This window comes from Lithobates pipiens, unplaced genomic scaffold, assembly GCF_037356315.1.
Source record: "Lithobates pipiens isolate NorthernLeopardFrog02 unplaced genomic scaffold, aLitPip1_a1.2 Scaffold_30, whole genome shotgun sequence".
Classification (NCBI taxonomy): Eukaryota; Metazoa; Chordata; class Amphibia; order Anura; family Ranidae; genus Lithobates; species Lithobates pipiens.
Genome location: NW_027507791.1, coordinates 130,091,486 through 130,109,113, shown reverse-complemented (window position 1 = coordinate 130,109,113; position 17,628 = coordinate 130,091,486). Strand labels below are relative to the sequence as shown.

Below are 17,628 nucleotides of genomic sequence, written 5' to 3'. Positions count from 1 at the left end.
GACCAGAACTCCTTTACACTGCACTCATTGGGAGACCTGCCAGCACTATTTGCGTTCATGGGTGCTAACCTCGTCCCAGTCCAGAATTGGCCGATGTTCTTGCCCCTGGCCGGCAGGGTGCACAGATTTGGGGGCACCCAGGCAGACCTCTCAATCCTGGCCACAGAGAAAGCGGAGACACTCTCGGACACCCTCACCGGAAATCCAACGGGAGTCCTGAGCTGCGACATCCACACAACAGAGAAGCCTTCCCTCTAACCAGCTCTGATGACCCCTCCGACTGTTTCAGGCTCTGCAGCGTTTCAGCCATCTGACCTTTTTGAGGCACTCCCAATGGACCCGGAATCCAATCCAATCCAAATAAGTCCAGGATGGGGAAACAGACGTCCCACTGCTGCTCTAGGGTACACCCGGGACAGGTAACTCTCACCTATGGGCACTTTTTTGAGGGACACTAGACAGCATGACTGCTACCCCGGCTCAACACCCGGCTGACAATCCCATTACTCTGCTCTGCCTACCTCCCTCTGGCCTCCACGATTACCTATGCTGTCCAGTTTAATGGTCTGAATACAATGGGGTGTTCGGGGGTCACCGACGCAGCCGATTGATATTGCTTTCCCAGATCCCTGACCACTGCCTTATTGACCACCTGCTCACCCCTGGAAGAGCGGAACAAGACTGCACACACTATTGGAGGTCTTAGTGCCTCAATTTTTGAGTCACATGCTTTTACTGTGTAGCTACAAATGGTGATACAGTATACTGTTAAACTATTTACACGCGGCTACAAAAAAGACAAGAGAAACAGCCACCGCTGCCAACACCATCTCGTGAAACTTGTATACTGTTCTAAGGGGTGGGCAATGTCTCCTGAATGCTTAATTATTTTTATTTTTTTCCCTTTGTTATACAAGCCTAGCCAGAAATACAGCATACCAACATTACTGGTAGCGAGGTAAAAATGATGCATCTCTACCCATTCTTCAGTATGCTGGGGTGAAAGGGAAATTACAGTGAAATAGCCACCCATGCCCTTACCTCATCTTTGGCAGACAAATTCCTGTCCGGGTTGACGGGGGTGGGGAGGGGGTACAGAGTGTAACTATGGGGGGGGGGGACGATATATATATATATATATATATATATATATATATATATATATATATATAGTTTTCCCGAAGTTGACTGTTCATATGATAGGTTAAAAAGGTATCTGAAGTCAAATTTTTTTTTCTTTTTAAATTATGATATACAGTAGTCTAGGTAGGCTGGCACAGTTTCAATGTTGTAGTCTCCCAGGAAACATTCCACGAGTCTCCAAAAGGTGCTGGGTGCGTTACTCAGTCCAAAAGGCATATGCCTCAACTCGTATATTTCCAGCAGGGTAATGAAAACTGTCTGCCCCCAGTCCTGTTCCCTCGCTGGCACCTGCCAGTGCCCTCTAGCCAAGTCCAAGGTGATAAAGTAACAGGCCTGGCCTATAACTATAAGCAACTCCTCTACCTTGGGCAGCGGGTAGGCAGCTTGGTGGGTACAGGTGTTGAGTTTGTGGTAGTCAACACAGAAGCGCAGGCTGCCATACTTTTACACACCAGGAAATCTGATATGGTCCACGGCTCTCCTTGATCACTCTACTCTGTAGCATGCTGCAGATTAAGTCCTTGACCTCCTGGCAGAGGGCAGGTGGGATATGCCGATACCTGTCCCCAATAGGGGGCATATCCCATTTATATATATGTACAGCTTGTATTGAGTGTACAGCTCGTATAACAGTGTAAATTTGCTGTCCCCTCAAAATAACTCAAAACACAGCTGTTATTGTCTGAACTGCTGGCGACAAAAGTGAGTGCACCCCCAAGTGAAAATGTCAAAATTGGGCCCAAAGTGTCAATATTATGTGTGACCACCATTATTTTCCAGAACTGCTTTAACCCTCTTGAACATGGAGTTCACCAGAGCATCACAGGTTGCCACTGGAGTCCTCTTCCACTCCTCCATGACCACATCACAAAGCTGGTGGATGTTAGAGACCTTGCGCTCCTCCACATTCCGTTTGAGGATGCCCCACAAATGCTCAATAGGGTTTAGGTCTGGAGACATGCTTGGCCAGTCCATCACCTTTACCCTCAGCTTCTTTAGCAAGGCAGTGGTCATCTTGGAGGGGTGTTTGGGGTCATTATTTTGAAATACTGCCCTGCAGCCCAGTCTCCAAAGGGAGGGGATCATGCTCTGATTCAGTATGTCACAGTACATGTTGGCATTCAGGGTTCCCTCAATGACCTGTAGCTCCCCAGTGCCGGCAGCACTCATGCAGCCCCAGACCATGACACACCCACCACCATGTTTGACTGTAGGCAAGACACATGTCTTTGTACTCTCATCTTGTTGCCGCCACACCTGCTTGACACCATCTGAACCAAATAAGTTTATCTTGGTCTTTCATGTGCATCATCTTTAGAAGAAGCTTTAGCTTGGTCTCATCAGACCACAGGACATGGCTCCAGTAATCCGTGTCCTTAGTCTGCTTGTCTTTAAACTATTTGTGGGCTTTCTTGTGCATCATCTTTAGAAGAGGCTTCCTTCTGGGACGACAGCCACGCAGACCAATATGATGCAGTGTGCAGCGTATGGTCTGAGCACTGACAGGCTGACTCCCCCACCCCTTCAACCTCTGCAGCAATGCACACTCACAAGTCTATTTCCTAAAGACAACCTCTGTATATGACGCTGAGCACGTGCACTCAACTTCTTTGATCGACCACGGCGAGGCCTGTTCTGAGTGGAACCTGTCCTTGTAAAACCACTATATGGTTTTGACCACCGTGCTGCAGCTCAGTTTCAGGGTCTTGGTAATCTTCTGATAGCCTATGCCATCTTTATGTACAGCAACAATAATTTTTTTCAGATCCTCAGAGAGTTCTTTACCGTGGAGGTGCCATGATGGATTTCCAGTGACCAGTAAGAGAGAGTGAGGGCAATAACACCAAATTTAACACACCTGCTCCCCATTCACACCTGAATGAGGGGTGTACTCACTTTTGTTGCCAGCAGTTTAGACATTAATGGCTGTGTGTTGAGTAATTTCGAGGGGACAGCAAAGTGACACTGTTATACATGATGTACACTTAGTACTTTACATTGTAGCAAAGTGTAATTTCTTCGGTGTTGTCACATGAAAGATATAAAAAATATTTAGAAAAATGTGAGGGGGGTGTACTCACTTTTGTCAGACATGGAAAAAATAATATACACACGCATATATTTTAGGGCTGTGGAAATTAAAGATTAATTCCTCGATTAATCAATTTTTTTGATCGATCAAAATTCTTTTGATCTGTACTCACCTCTCCGCCCCCTTCTGGGTCTTCAGGGAGTTCCGTCGGAGATCTGGTGATGTCACAGACATGATGTCACTAGACTCCTTCCCCAAGTGCCTCCATCTGCTAACGAAGGGAAGGAGGGAGGAATCCGGTGCCGTCAAAGTTCTGATTGAACATAACGCGTACAGGAAGGAGTTACGCATGATGTCACCCGCTGCTGCAATATGGAACTAACACGATTGTCGGCTTTACATGCTGCGTTTTTAATATCTTTATGTGAGTAGTTTGTGTTTGAACACAAAAATGTAATCTTATACTTAAGCGGTGAGCACTTTGATCTTTTCTTTCTACCCATGACCTGGCGTCCTTGCTGAGATCTAAGGAGACGTGAGAGAAGTTTATGGTCCATGTTAACCCTTTTGATACCCACTTGCATGACCACCTGTTTGCACAGGGGTCCATGCCATAAGGTGAGAGTGATTAGTTAGACCGGAGGTGGAGGGATTGTCACGCTGTGGAAAAAAAAATTAAAAATACTTACGTCAGTGCTACAGTTTGAATTTAAACCGTATTTGTGTGAACTGTGAAGTTAAGTCATGGATTGTGGAAACCAACTAGTGTCGGGTGCTTGCATATAGTGAATATATACATTTACCACTGACTAATGCAGAGTTGCAATGCAAGGAGATCAGCTAAAAGTAGTTGGATCTGCATGTGCATTATAATTAATCGAAATTAGTAGATTAATCAATAAAAAATAAAAAAATTGATCGAACACGAAAATTGTAATCAGTAACAGCCCTAATTATATTTATTTTTTTATTTTTTTCGGATGTGGTCCATGACAGTGTTTCTGAACCTTTTTTTGAGTCAAGGCACCCTTTAAAATTGTGCACAATCTCAAGACACCCCATTCTAACCTAAAAAACTAAACAGCTTTACATTTGGGTACATAGGACACCAAATGTTAGGAGGAGATTTTTTTGTCTTCCAATATACCTCTGCGCATACATTTTACAAAATGTTTACAGAAAAAAGAAAACAATACAAAATATTAGAAGAAATTACAGAAAAGAAAAAGGAAATCTTATTTCTGGTTAGGCTGTTAGACAGGATGGCAATATGTAGGGTTATCTGTGTAGGAGCAAAATTCCAAGGTTATGTGTATTGAAAGTTTACAACACATTCATTGTACAGTGCCAAACTATGCCTAAAACAGATTTCACTGAAGTGAAAATTGACCTGTATCAAAGTCCCCTCATCACAGTCAGTGCAGGAGGGCCCAAGTTCAGAATTTGGGAAATATTTAAGCATTTTTTGAAGAAACCCGAAGGCACCTCAGGGTGCCTGGTACCCTGGTTGAAAAAAGGCAGGTCTATGCCCTTGGTACAGCCATAATCTTCAGGAATAGCTGCACAGACTAATGCCTCGTACACACGATCAAACAATCCAGTGGAAAAGTCCGTCAGACTCAAGTCCGCTGGACAATCCCCCCGTGTGTAGGCTCCGGCGGACTTTTTTTTACCCAAAAGTCCGGCGGACTTAGAAAGTATTTTTGCACTCCAATATGTCCGCCGGACTCGCATTTCGGCGGACAATCCGGGCACGTGTGTGAAATGAATGGACTTTTCCCGCCCGGAGAAAATTTGAGCGTGTCTCTAGGTAGCTGGGGCCAGCGATGGAGGCGTCGCTGGCCCCGTCACCTGGTATGGACTTAAAGGGGTCCCCCCTAGGTCCACATTAGACCCTTATCCGAGCACACTACCCGGCCGGCCAGGAAAGGGGGTGGGGATGAGCGAGCGCCCCCCCCCCCCTCCTGAGCCGTACCAGGCCGCGTGCCCTCAACATGGAGGATGCTGGGACTGTGACCTCATCCGGTGATGTCCCTATATAAGTCGCCGCGCGCCGCGTCCCTGCTATTGTGAGCGGAGGCAGCGACAAGGCAACATCTGAAGAGATGAAGAGAAGAACAGAAGACGGCAACAGCGGCGACAGAAGACCAGGCCACCGCCTGTAATGGAGCTAGAAGAAGGCGCGGTGGCCCGGCAAGAAGAACCGAAGAGGGGGACAAGACCCGCGAAGTTGGAAGAAAAGGGCAGCGGCGAAGAAGAAAGCCGGGTTCCTCCGCTAGCAAAAGAGCTAGCAGAAGATAGCGGAGGAGTCCGGCGAGAAGACCCCCGAAGACGGACAGAAGACCCCCGGAGCTGTGCAATAAACTATTTTAACCCTTGTGTGTTGTGTTTTTTTTTTTAACTTTTTTTTACAGGTGAATGGGTAGGGGTACATTGTACCCCATACTCATTCACATAGGGTGGAGGGTCGGTATCCGGGGGCCCCCTTATTAAAGGGGGCTCCCGGATTCCGATAAGCCCCCCGCCCGCAGACCCCGACAACCAACGGCCAGGGTTGTCGGAAAGAGGCCCTTGTCTTCATCAACATGGGGACAAGGTGCTTTAGGGTGGGGGCCGCACGGCCCCCCCTTCCCCAAGGCACCCCCCCATATTGAGGGCACGCCGGGTAGCGTGCTCGGATAAGGGTCTAATGTGGACCTAGGGGGGGACCCCCACGCCGATTTATCGGTGTAGGGGTTCCCCTTTAAGTCCATACCAGGTGACGGGGCCAGCGACGCCTCTTTCGCTGGCCCCGGCTACCTGGAGACGCGCTCAAAATGAGCGGACTTTCCTCCGTGTGTGTGGGCGAGTCCGTTCATTTCAAAAGTACGGCGGATAGTCTGGCGGACTTAGTACGCCGTATTAGTCTGCTGAAAAAGTGCCGTGTGTGGGCAAGTAGCTCATTCGGAAAGTCCGGCGGACAGTCCGGCGGGAAGTCGGCTACGTGTGTACACGGCATAACAGATGTTTCTCCTACAGCTGGTGAAACAGATGCTATTGGGAAAGGAAATACTCCTGGAAGGGGATGGCCAACTGGTCCAGCAGCTATTAGTACTACTAAACATTTAGGAAAGCCATGGCGGTCTGCAGTGGGGCACAGATGGCTTTGGTACCATGTAGAGGTCTGTGAGGATCCTGTGGTTCGGAAGTTGTACACGGGTGGCCCCCATGTTGATCAGCTGCACTAGCATCTTACCTTAATGGACCAGGATAAAAAGGTACGGAACACCAACCACTTTCCTGGAATTTCAACATCCCTGTGGGGCTCCACCATGGCCATGGCTCCCTGTAATTTCTTGTGAGACTCCACAGGCAGTGACCAGACAACTTCCTGGAGATGGGCTAGCAACAGTTTCTGCTTTAGAGGGGTACAGGCCACGCTTACTCAGTCTCGGAGCCTGAATCACATTAAGCCAGGCTGCCTGCAGACCACAACTCCGTTTGACAGAACATGGGATAGGTCCACGTTTTTCAAAATGTTAATGGCAATAACGATAGGTGTCAAGAGAGCCACCAGGCTATGGGTGACCATGACCAGCACTTGCACCACTATCTGGTCAAATATTTGTATGTTATCCCAGGGAACCCCCCTCCACTACAATCGGCAAGTAGTTGGCCACTCTCTGGAACAACCATGAGGGGTCTAACAGGTCCTGGAGTCCAAAACCATTGGATGTAATAGTCGTATTCCATGATGGTATGTTCAGATCCAGTGTCAGTTAAGCAGGGGACCAGCTGGCCTTTACTAGCTCGATGACTACAGGGCTTGGGCTGACCATGGATTCTTGCTTGGGAGGACATTGATGAGCCATTCCCTGGGCCATCCCTCCACCCCAGGAACCTCTAGTTTAATGGCTGGAGAGGAGTGTTTCTACTCTCAGGAGCAGCCACACACTGTTTTGAGGTGGCCATAGCATCCATATCACCAGCATCTCTGGTCCTCATTCAAATCCTTTTGCAATGGCTTTCCGCTCTTTATGAGCTGGGCCAACTCTTGTTTAATTGGAGATGTTTCTTGCCACGTCCTGCATTAGTTCTCGGATGCTCGCCGAGACTGAGAGCAGAGAAGGAGCCATGGCCTCCTCCCTTAAGTACAGAGGTTTTCTTTGCCAAGGCAAGCATGACTTCCATATCCTCCTGTTCCCCGGCCACCGCTTCCACCATTATATCATTAAACGTGAGAGAGATTTGAGCTCTCACTCGTTCTTGCAATGCCCTCTGGATGGTGCTGGCATTTACCCCTCCAATGAACTGGTCCTGTAGCAGCTTATCTGGGGCGCCAATGATGGCACACCCCCACAAGTCCTTCTCCAACTGTTTCCATAATTTTTGGAGGGCTACAGTGATTTGTCTGAGGCTTTTGCCCTCCAATTGCCTGCAGGTGAAAAATTCTTGTCTCAGTTCGGACAAGGTTATATTCTCCCCAAACAGGCCCTCTAACCATTCCACGATTTGCTCAAGGCTGACTCCTCTGGGAGTATCATGACTGCTTGGCAGGCATCATAATCTAGCGAGTTAATCGCTAGTTCTGCAATCAATCTAACAGCACCTGATAAAGGCAGGCTGCAATCTCTCCAGTCTCTCCTATTACTCCACCAGTGATATATTAGACCCGTTAAATTTTGGCACCTGAGCTAAGACTGCCCCCAGTGGCACCAATTGGGCTCCTGTACTCCAATCTGTGGCAGTTGTTGAGGCATATCCTGCCAACTTACTCCAAGTGTAGGTATGACCAAGGCTCACTGTCCACAGGCGAAGGAAACTCACACAGACTGGTTGATGCAACAAGGTATATTAATATAGAAATGTCAAGAGAGAACAGTGAACTTTACAGAGATAGCCACACCAGACTGGAACACTAAAGCCCCATACACACTATCAGTTTTTCTATTGAGTTTTTCCTTCAGGTTTACCAAAACCATGTAGTACAAGGGCCTGCCTGATTGCATACACATTGAAACTCCTAAGGTTTGACCTCATATTATATGGTTTTGGTAAATCTGAAGGAAAAACTCAGCAGAAAAACTGATAGTGTGTATGGGGCTTTAGAAGGAACCAGACAGAGTATGTAACACACTGGAGATGCCTGAGAGCATCCAGCATGGGAGGCAGCCAAAAGTGGGCCCAACACAGGTAGACTACTAATGGTTCACAGAGACAGTCACTGTTCTTGCCCATCCTCCACAGGAACCTAACCATATGCTACTTTGACTGACCCTAAGCTGCTCACATTCTGAATGTGCGACAACCCAAGGGGACAGTGCTTTTTGTAAGCACTGCCCACCTCAAGGATGGCTGCCAGGTCAACCAGGGCAGCAACGTCCAGTCAGACAGCTGCTTCCCTAAAGAGACCTACTGATGCCTCAGAGGGTCTCGGTTAGCCCCTTGTCCTCCGCCCTCTCTGCACAGTGGCCACTGGATAGTTGCACTGCACCTGACTGCATACTTTTTTCACCCATCCTGCCTATTCTTAAAAGTAGCAATAAACCTCTTTTCAGAAGAGGAGGCCCACAGTTTCAACCAATTGCCTGTTTGCAGGTGTTTCCTTTAGCTAGCCAGCTGCTATGGAGACACCCGTGCTCCCATCTGGAACTTGATCCATGCTGTAAATGTTCCTGCTCCCTCATTCTCACAGCAATTTGACTGATGGCAACAGGCCTCTGTGCCCTCTTCCACAACCCAAAAGTTCAGGGAACCACGCCGATCATCGCAGATCCAACGTCAGTGGCAAGGGACCGCAGATAAGTGATGGGGTGGGGGGTCACATAGAAAGGTATTGGGGTGTTTTTAACCTTAATGTAGGGAACAAATTAAAAGGGTTTGTTACCCCAACATTTCATATTCCTGAAATGTGCCTGCTGTACCAAAAAAGTTTCCTGTTTTTTTTATTGCTTGCTTTGCATGAAATGCCTGGTGTTCCTGTCAGTCCCTCTGCTTCCCTATTAAAAACTGACCACACTAAACAGGACATATTTTACATATGCCTGTCCTCCTGCATGGTTTTCACTTGTGGTCCGATCTCTGACCGCACACCTCCAGACCCCTCCCTTGAATGTACCCACTGGTCCAGAAGTACCCAGCAAACATCCATCTTTCCCTGGTTTTAATCAGCAAGCAGCTCTCCCATGTAAGTGCAATTTCTGATGCTATTGCACCGATATAGATAGATATATATATATATATATATATATATATACATATATATATATATATATATGCGCAAGCATGCAGTTAAAATTAGGAGAAAATATCTTTAAATGTACAGTATGCTACGTATTAAACGGTACCAATATTTCTTATATTGTAGAATACGTTTAGATTCTCCAAATGGCATTAAGCCTCTGAGGAAGGACTACACGGTCCGAAACATGTCAGACATCATTTTGTAGCATGAATTCTCGCTAGCCCATTAATGCACACAGGGTAGCTTAGATTTATACCAATGGTTGTATCCAATTTCTTTTCTGCTAACATTGCCTAACATACATATATTCTTGATTAGTATACCCCTTTGCTAATGCAATTTTATTGTGCGATTTCAAGTAATACATTTTTTTTTATATTAATACCTGGTCTGCCTTTTAAAATCCAGAGGGGTCACCGTGCCTTGAGCACTAGGTTTTCTCTTGTACATTAAACAGGAGAACACACCATTGTCAGTTCTCTAGCTATGCTGGAAACTCTGCCTGCTCTCCTCCAATGATTGTCCTGACATGCCCCCTCTGAAAGGCTGGAAAGATCAGTGTGCTACTGTTTCTCCTCCCCCTGCAGCTCTTATGCAGCTGAAAACAGAGGGAATGTGATCACTTATTAAAAAATAAAAAATAAAGGGGGGGGGGGGAGGTATTAATGTTTTTTATACTGCATCTATACACAAATGTTTTTCCTTTCATTTCAATTTTAATCATTTGCTTACTGGGCATTTAAACCCCCTTCCTGCCCAGACCAATGTTCAGCTTTCAGCCAGTGGTGGAATTATAGGGGTCGCTGCGATCGCCAAGGCGACCGGGCCCCGTGCTGCAGGGGGGCCTTGAGGGCCCCCCTGTATATCTGAAGGAGCGGGCGGCTGTGACCGAGCTCCCCGATCTTCAGCAGAAGTGTAATCGGCACTGTGCGGGGAGCTCGGAGTCATCACACTGCTTGTAACTAAAGTGAAAGTAGTGTGTGCTCTTTGTCTCCCCCTACAGTGCAGTACCCGGCAGGAAGAGGTAAGATAAAGCACTGCCGTTTTTGAACAGACTTTATGTGTGTGCATGTGTGTGTGTATGTGTGTGTGTGTATGTGTGTGTGTATGTGTGTGTGTGTATGTGTGTGTGTGTATGTGTGTGTGTGTATGTGTGTGTGTATGTGTGTGTGTATGTGTGTGTGTGTATATTTGTGTGTGTATTTGTGTGTGTATTTGTGTGTGTGTATGCGTGTATGTGTGTGCATGTGTGTGCATGTGCATGTGCATGTGTGCGTGTATGTGTATGTGCATGTGTGTAGATGGCGAGCGGGCAGGGGGGGCACACGTTTAATGGCACAGCGTTTAATGGCACAGTTGTAGCATTTGAGAGCACAGTGGCAGCGTTTGGCACAGTGGTTGCAATTGATGGCACAGTGATAGCGTTTGAGGGCACAGTGGCAGCGTTAAATGGGCACAGTGGCTGCAGTTGATGGCACAGTGGCAGTGTTTGATGGCACAGTGGCAGTGTTTGATGGCACAGTGGCAGTGTTTGATGGCACAGTGGCAGTGTTTGATGGCACAGTGGCAGTGTTTGATGGCACAGTGGCTGCGTTAAATGGGCACAGTGGCAGTCTTTAATGGCACAATGGCAGCGTTAAATGGGCACAATAGCAGCGTTTGACGGCGCGGTGGCAGCGTTTGACGGCGCGGTGGCAGCGTTTGTTGGGCGCGGTGGCAGCGTTTGTTGGGCGCGGTGGCAGCGTTTGTTGGGCGCGGTGGCAGCGTTTGAGGGTACAGTGGCAGCGTTTGACGGCACAGTGGCTGCATTTGATGATTTGGTTTATATAAATTTTTGTGCCCCCCAAAAATTTTGAGCACCAGCCACCGCTGTTTAGATGTATTTATGCACATTTTATGTATCTGCGTTTAATCCTGCCCCCCCCCCCTTCCCATATTAGAGCTGGGCGATTTTCTAAAAAAAAAAAAAAAAAAATGTTGTCATTTAAAAAAAAAAAAAAACTCAATTCACAAATCGAATCCAGTTTTTTTTTTTTTTATGGACACCGCGCCAGTCCTGAGGAGCTGCGGGCAGGAGTTTTTAGGTGAGGCCGTGGCTTCGTCCTAGTCCGCAGGTCCGGCCTCGCGGGCTAGGCCGAAGCCACAGCCTCACCTAAAAACTCCTGCACGCAGTTCCTCAGGACCGGTGCGGTGTCAGCACTGATCCTGGTGAAAAAATAAATATCTAAAAAAAAAAAACTATTTGCTGAAAATTTTAATCGATTTGACCTCTCAACTCAAATCAAGATTCAAATCGATTTTTTTCCCCAGCCCTACTCCATATGTGTACAATCAGAACTGTTTTTTTTTCTTGCTTGTTCAAAGTAGCAGCAAAAAAAATGCTATTACTCTGAAAAGCGATCTGTGCTCAGATCGCTTTTCAGAGGCATTTGACAGCTGGTAAAGGGGCAATATGTTGCCTCCTGACCACCTGTTTTAATCCCTTAATGTGATTGTAAAGGTTTTGCTTTTTTTTTTTTTTTTTTTTTTTTTTTTTATAACAAACATGTTATACTTACCCTCACTGTGCAGCTCGTTTTGCACAGAGTGGCCCCGAACCTTGTATTCTGGGGTCCCTCGGTGGCTCTCGTGGCTCCTCCTCTTATCAGACAACCCCCTAGGAGAAGCGCTCTCCCGGGGGGGGGGGTTACCTTGCAGGCGCCCCCGACGCCCGCCTCATTGGATTTTATTAACAGCAGTGGGAGCCAATGGTTGAGCTGCTATCAATCTATCCAATCAGGAGCCGAGAACCCCGGGCAAAGGAAGAGCGCATCTCCACCTGGTGAAGTTCCAGGGCTCAGGTAAGTAAAAAGGTGGGGGCTGGGGTTCCGATGACTGCCAGGTGTTTTTTCACCTTAATGCATAGGATGGATTAAGGTGAAAAAACACAAGGGTTTACAACCCCTTAAATGCATCCTCACTATGCTGCAACTGCATGCAATGCACACAGTTGCAGGGTGGTTGCAGTGCAGCCCCATTCACATAGGGATGTACTTAAAGGGTGCCCTGACTGGAAAAAGCTTGAGAAACACCGACATAGAGGAACCCATCTCTCCATTTTCCTCTTGCAGCCACTGAATGCCTGTGGAAGGGAGAGGTGGAGAAGCGGCGGCAAATGGAGAAATTGGTTCCTTTACATGTAGCCACCCACTTGCAACCGGGTTCTGTTGTTCCGCCACCAAATTCGGAGTAAAGGGCCCTGTCAGGGGGGCCCTTCATGGTTTCTTGCTTCGGGGCCCTGAAGGTTCTAGTTACGCCACTGCTTTCAGCGCTGTCACTTTTGAATGATAATTGCGCGGTCGTGCTACAGTGTACCCAAATTACATTTTTATAATTTTTTAATCACACAGATAGAGCTTTCTTTTGGTGGTATTTAATTGCTGCTGCCTTTTTTATTTTTTTGCTAAATAAAACAAAAAACAAGACTGAAAATTGTGAAAAAAAAACAACAACAAAAAACAAAACAGTTTCATAGTTTGTTATACAATTTTGAAAATGGGTAATTTTTCTTCTTCACTGATGTGTGCTGATGAGGCTGCACTGATAGGCGGCACTGATAAGGTGGCACTGGTAGGCGACACTGATTGAGACACTGATGGACATTGACTGGCAACACTGATGGGTGGCATTGGTAGGTGGCACAGGTGGGGACTAGCAGCTGACACTGGTGGGTACAGAAAATGCAGCCGTGGCTTTCTGTGTGAGAGACCAATGTGCTTCTGACAGAAGCCGGTGATCTGCTTTTGATAGCGTGAGGGAAAAAAAAATACAGATTACTGAGCTTCTGTTTACATCACGTGATCAGCCGTCATTGGCTGACAGCTGATCACTTGATAAGGGGCCGGGATCTACCACTTAGTTGGATCTGTGATCAGCCAAGTCTCATAGATCACAATGGGTGCCCCTCAGGATCGGGCAGACAGCAATTGCAATTAAGGCCCATGCTGTAGCCTTCTTTCAGCTATAGCGTGGGCGGAAAGTAGTTAAACTGAAAGGGTGGTTTTACAAGGTGATCGTTTAGAAACACTTTAAAGGTGTAAAAAAAAAAAAAAAAAACCCACACACACACACACACACGCCATTTTGTGTTGGTCGATCACATAAAATACATTTATGTTTTTGGTTGCAACATGACAAAACTTGGAAAATGTCAAGGGGTATGAATACTTTTTTAAAGGCACTGTAACTGAAAGCAAAACATTTTATTTTTGTTTTGTTTTTTAGTTTTCTGTTTTTTTTTTTATGAAAATGTTTTTTATTATTTTGGCAGATTTTTATTGCTGTCTGTACTAGAGAGCCTCCCTCTCTCTTTGTCATGTTTAACGTTATCAATCAAGTGAAAGAAAATCCCAAATTTTGGGTGGACCCCAGAACAGAAATAGTGGGGATATTTTCCAATGGGGACTCTAGTTCTGGTGACAACCAGGGATACCCTAACTTTTCTCTCATTTCCTATATTTGCTCTGGGACAGGCAGTGAAGAGAAATCTCCCAACTGGGGCACAGGTGGCAAAAATAAACCTGAAAAAGGAATCATACTCCCTCCGTTATCTAAAATGGAAAAAAATAAAAATAAAAGTTAGCCTTTAGTTTTACTTAAAAGCGGGAGTCCGCCGTTTTTTTTTTTTTTTTTAAATCCAGCAGCTACAAATACTGCAGCTGCTGACTTTTAAAATAATGACACTTACCCGCCCAGCGCGCCCGCGATGTCGGCACCCGAAGCCGATCTCTCGATCGTCTCTCGGGTGCTGCCGCCGCCATCTTGGGTGTGGGAATCAGGAAGTGGAGCCTTGCGGCTTCATTTCCCAGTTCCCTACTGAGCATGTGCGAGTCGTGCTGCGCAATAAGGATGGTCCTCGCTGTCTCTGGGATCCGTGTGTTTCCCAGCAGACAGCGGGGGACCTTCGGAAAGGGGCGTACCTTCTGCAGATATCTATGCCGGAAGTGGGTGCAGATACCTGTACTGTACAGGTATCTGTACCCCCCTCCCCCCTGAAAGGTGCCAATTGTGGCGCCAGAGGGGGGGAGGGTTCCAATGAGCGGAAGCTCCACTTTAGGGTGGACCTCCGCTTTAAACAAGCGGTCATACCTAATAAAGAGGCTAATGGTTGTAAACAAGAACCTTATGGTACAACCATATATACCATAAAGACAACTACTATACATCTGTAGCACCCTCTAGTGTGCTACCAGTGTCCGAGTAGGTAAAAGCATATTCTGGCTTATGCTTAAAGAGGAAGTAAACCCTGATGAGTTTACTTCTTCTTTCATTCCCTGCAAAGGCAAAGCATAATGGACTACTATGCATCGCATAGTAGCCCATTATGTGTCACTTACCTGACACAGGAGCCAGCGAAGTCACCGCTGTCCCCTGTAGTCCAGCGCATCCATCTTCTCGGTGGGGTCTCGCAGCTCCGCCGCTGTCATTCGGCGAAGCCACAATGACGTCACTCCCGCGCATGCGCACGGGAGCTGACACGCGCGGCAGCTCCATTGTTGGAAATGCCGCGCTCAGTGCGCCTGCGCGCCACTGTCTACGGCGCATGCGCCGTAGACAGCGGTGCCTGTCTTTGGGCAAATATCTCCTAAACCGTATAGGTTTAGGAGATATTTCTTGGACCTACAGGTAAGCCTTAATCTAGGCTTACCTGTAGGTCAAAGTGGTTTGTAAGGGTTTACAACCACTTTAAACCCTGCGAGTCTGTAATTGGGTCAGGGTTACTAAAGTTCAGGACTGGATGACTCATACAGGCAGCTCTCTGGTATCTCCCCCTGGAAACTTCTAGAAGTTAGTGGGTGGAGGCTAGGAGGGCTGTCGTAAATGTTTAAGGGAGCTTGACCAATCCCTGGGCCTGGCAATGAACTAAGCCGACCCTTAAATATGGATGAGCCATGCCAGCAAGTTGGGTGGAAGCTAAAGGAGACTGTTGGTGGCCCTCAAGGGACCCGTCCCAGGAAGGGGCGCTACCTTGGGCCGGGGCTCAGGTGGCTGGCCTGGAAGGATCCTACCACAGAAGAAGAAGTTGGAGGAGGCTTTACTGAGAGACAGTGGAAGAAAGGAAGACAGTGCAAGTACTACAGCATGGTGCAGGGACCCACAAGAGTGAAGACTGCCACATGGATCAGGTCCCCCTGAAACATAGTGGTGTGACTAAATCTTCCCTACCTTGCCCTGAGGGATCTCCAGAGAGTCAGTTGGGTAGGCTGTTGAAGAGAAGCAGCCAGGTGGGCTAGCATTTCCTTCAAGTGGTAGAGCTGGGTCCAGTGTCTACAGGGGAGTGGAGGTACTCCAGGATGCAGTTCATACCACATTTTGCTACATTCTAAAAAGGGACTGAGAACTGCCTGTAATGGGCTGTTGCTCAACTAACAGAGACTGTTAGATACCACAGAAGAAGAAACCGGGGTTGTACAAGAGGAGCTGTAAATAGGGAGGAAGTTGTCCCTGGTTTTGTTACTGTTAAGTTGGGCATCCCATAATTCAATTCAATTCAATTAAAACATAAAACCAAAGCTCAAGGAATGCTCACTGACTCTGGATGTAAGCTGAAAATGTTATGTGCCTGGCTGTGCAGCAGTGGAGAACCCTGTCACTTGCAACCCCTACGGGGGCAGTGCGCACATCCATGCAGGAAAGTTGGTCTCCGTGAGAAGCCATTGGAATAGTAAAACAGAAATAAAAATGTTACCATCTTATCAATACAAAAAGGAGGCACAAGCACACAGCTCTTCACAACACATATATATTATTTCCGTCCCGTTACCGGTACCGATCACCTGAGACAATGGCCCATTACTTTTTTGGGGCCTTGCAACCACTAGACGGTTTTGTAAAAGCTGAAAACTACCAAAAGCTGAGCAACCCACGACATGCCCCATGCCAAATAAAATACAGCATGGGAATGGTTGCTCTGGGTAACCTCCAGTTTCCATAACCCTTGTGATTCATAGCAGAACACTTTAGAATTAAAGAACTTTTCATGGTTTCCGTAGCACTGACAAATATAGTAGCATTTACCATGTAGACAACGACATGTAATAAGTCAGTAGTATGTAAATCATTTGATAACTACACACCCTATAAAGGAAAAATCTTGATATATAATGAATACATAACCTGCTCTAATAAAGATGATTGTGTTTAGGTCTGGCATGCTGTTATCATCTTTATTGCATTGAATCATTCTAGAAATGAAAAGAAAAGGCCATCCATCCAGTGCACTGTACCTGTGTCCCAGAAGACTGCAATGAACCATGAGGTGCTGGAAGCCCTACACAGGCTGCAGGCTCCCCATTCTTACACCACAAACAAGTGATGTGAAGGCAGAGCTCAGGAGTGCAATCCAGAGATGGCTCCTCATCCTGAGCCAGAACACCTGCTGAGTTACTTCTCTCCAGGCAATCAGCGAAGGTCAATCCACCTTCCCTCTACTGGGAACAAAGTAGACACAGCCTCAAATATTTTCCTTAAAGGACACAGCACCACGCATCTGTCCATCCACTCCAGAGGCGCGTCCCTGGCCGTCGTTAGCCAAATAAAAAAAAATCCGCTTTCTTTAACGACTCTTATCCAACCTGCTCTTTTTTGGCATCATCTGACTCAAAAGGTTGCCTGGGAATTTTACTACTGCCTCTAGTTGCCATGGGGAGGCAGCTGATGTCATTGGCATGAATGAGACCCTGCAAATTCACAACTCAGACAGGAATAGAAACGTTCAGCCTCCACTTAACCCCCTCGCTGCCTTTCCTTGGGGGGTCTGCAAAGCCATTGTCTGGAGTGAGTCATTGTCCCTCCGGCACTCAATGGGTTAAGCCAAGCTGACCCCCTGGAATACTGAGGTATAGGTCGGTTCCCAGTGGCGTGCTGGTGACTGAAACCGTGGACTTTTCCGTAGACATCACAGAAAAATAAAAAATGATCATTTTCTTTTTTTTATTTGACAACCAACCACAAGAATATTGTTCTTATTTGTAATATTTAGGCAATGTCATAAACAATGAGTACCTGCCCGCCCCATTCTACATTCTGAACATGGAACGCTGAAAAATCTTCTTATCAACAGAGAGTTAAATTGTGAATTTAAATGTATAGATTAATGACATTCAAAAAAAGAGTCGCTATCTGGATTTTTAAGCCTAAAATTACATTACAAAAAATCCACTTGACACAGTTTCTAGGCTGTTTCTATAGT

At 46.7% G+C, this 17,628-nt stretch overlaps 1 protein-coding gene across 1 annotated transcript in view; it reads right to left on the bottom strand.

Annotated features, from left to right (window-relative positions):
* PAK6 (p21 (RAC1) activated kinase 6) overlaps positions 1 to 17,108 on the bottom strand; it is a 256,971-nt gene extending 239,863 nt beyond the window's left edge. The window contains exon 1 of the mRNA XM_077464862.1: positions 16,664 to 17,108. The gene's annotated coding sequence lies outside the window, so the exon portion shown is untranslated. The remainder of the gene's footprint in view (positions 1 to 16,663) is intronic.
* Between the last annotated feature and the right edge of the window lie 520 nt (positions 17,109 to 17,628).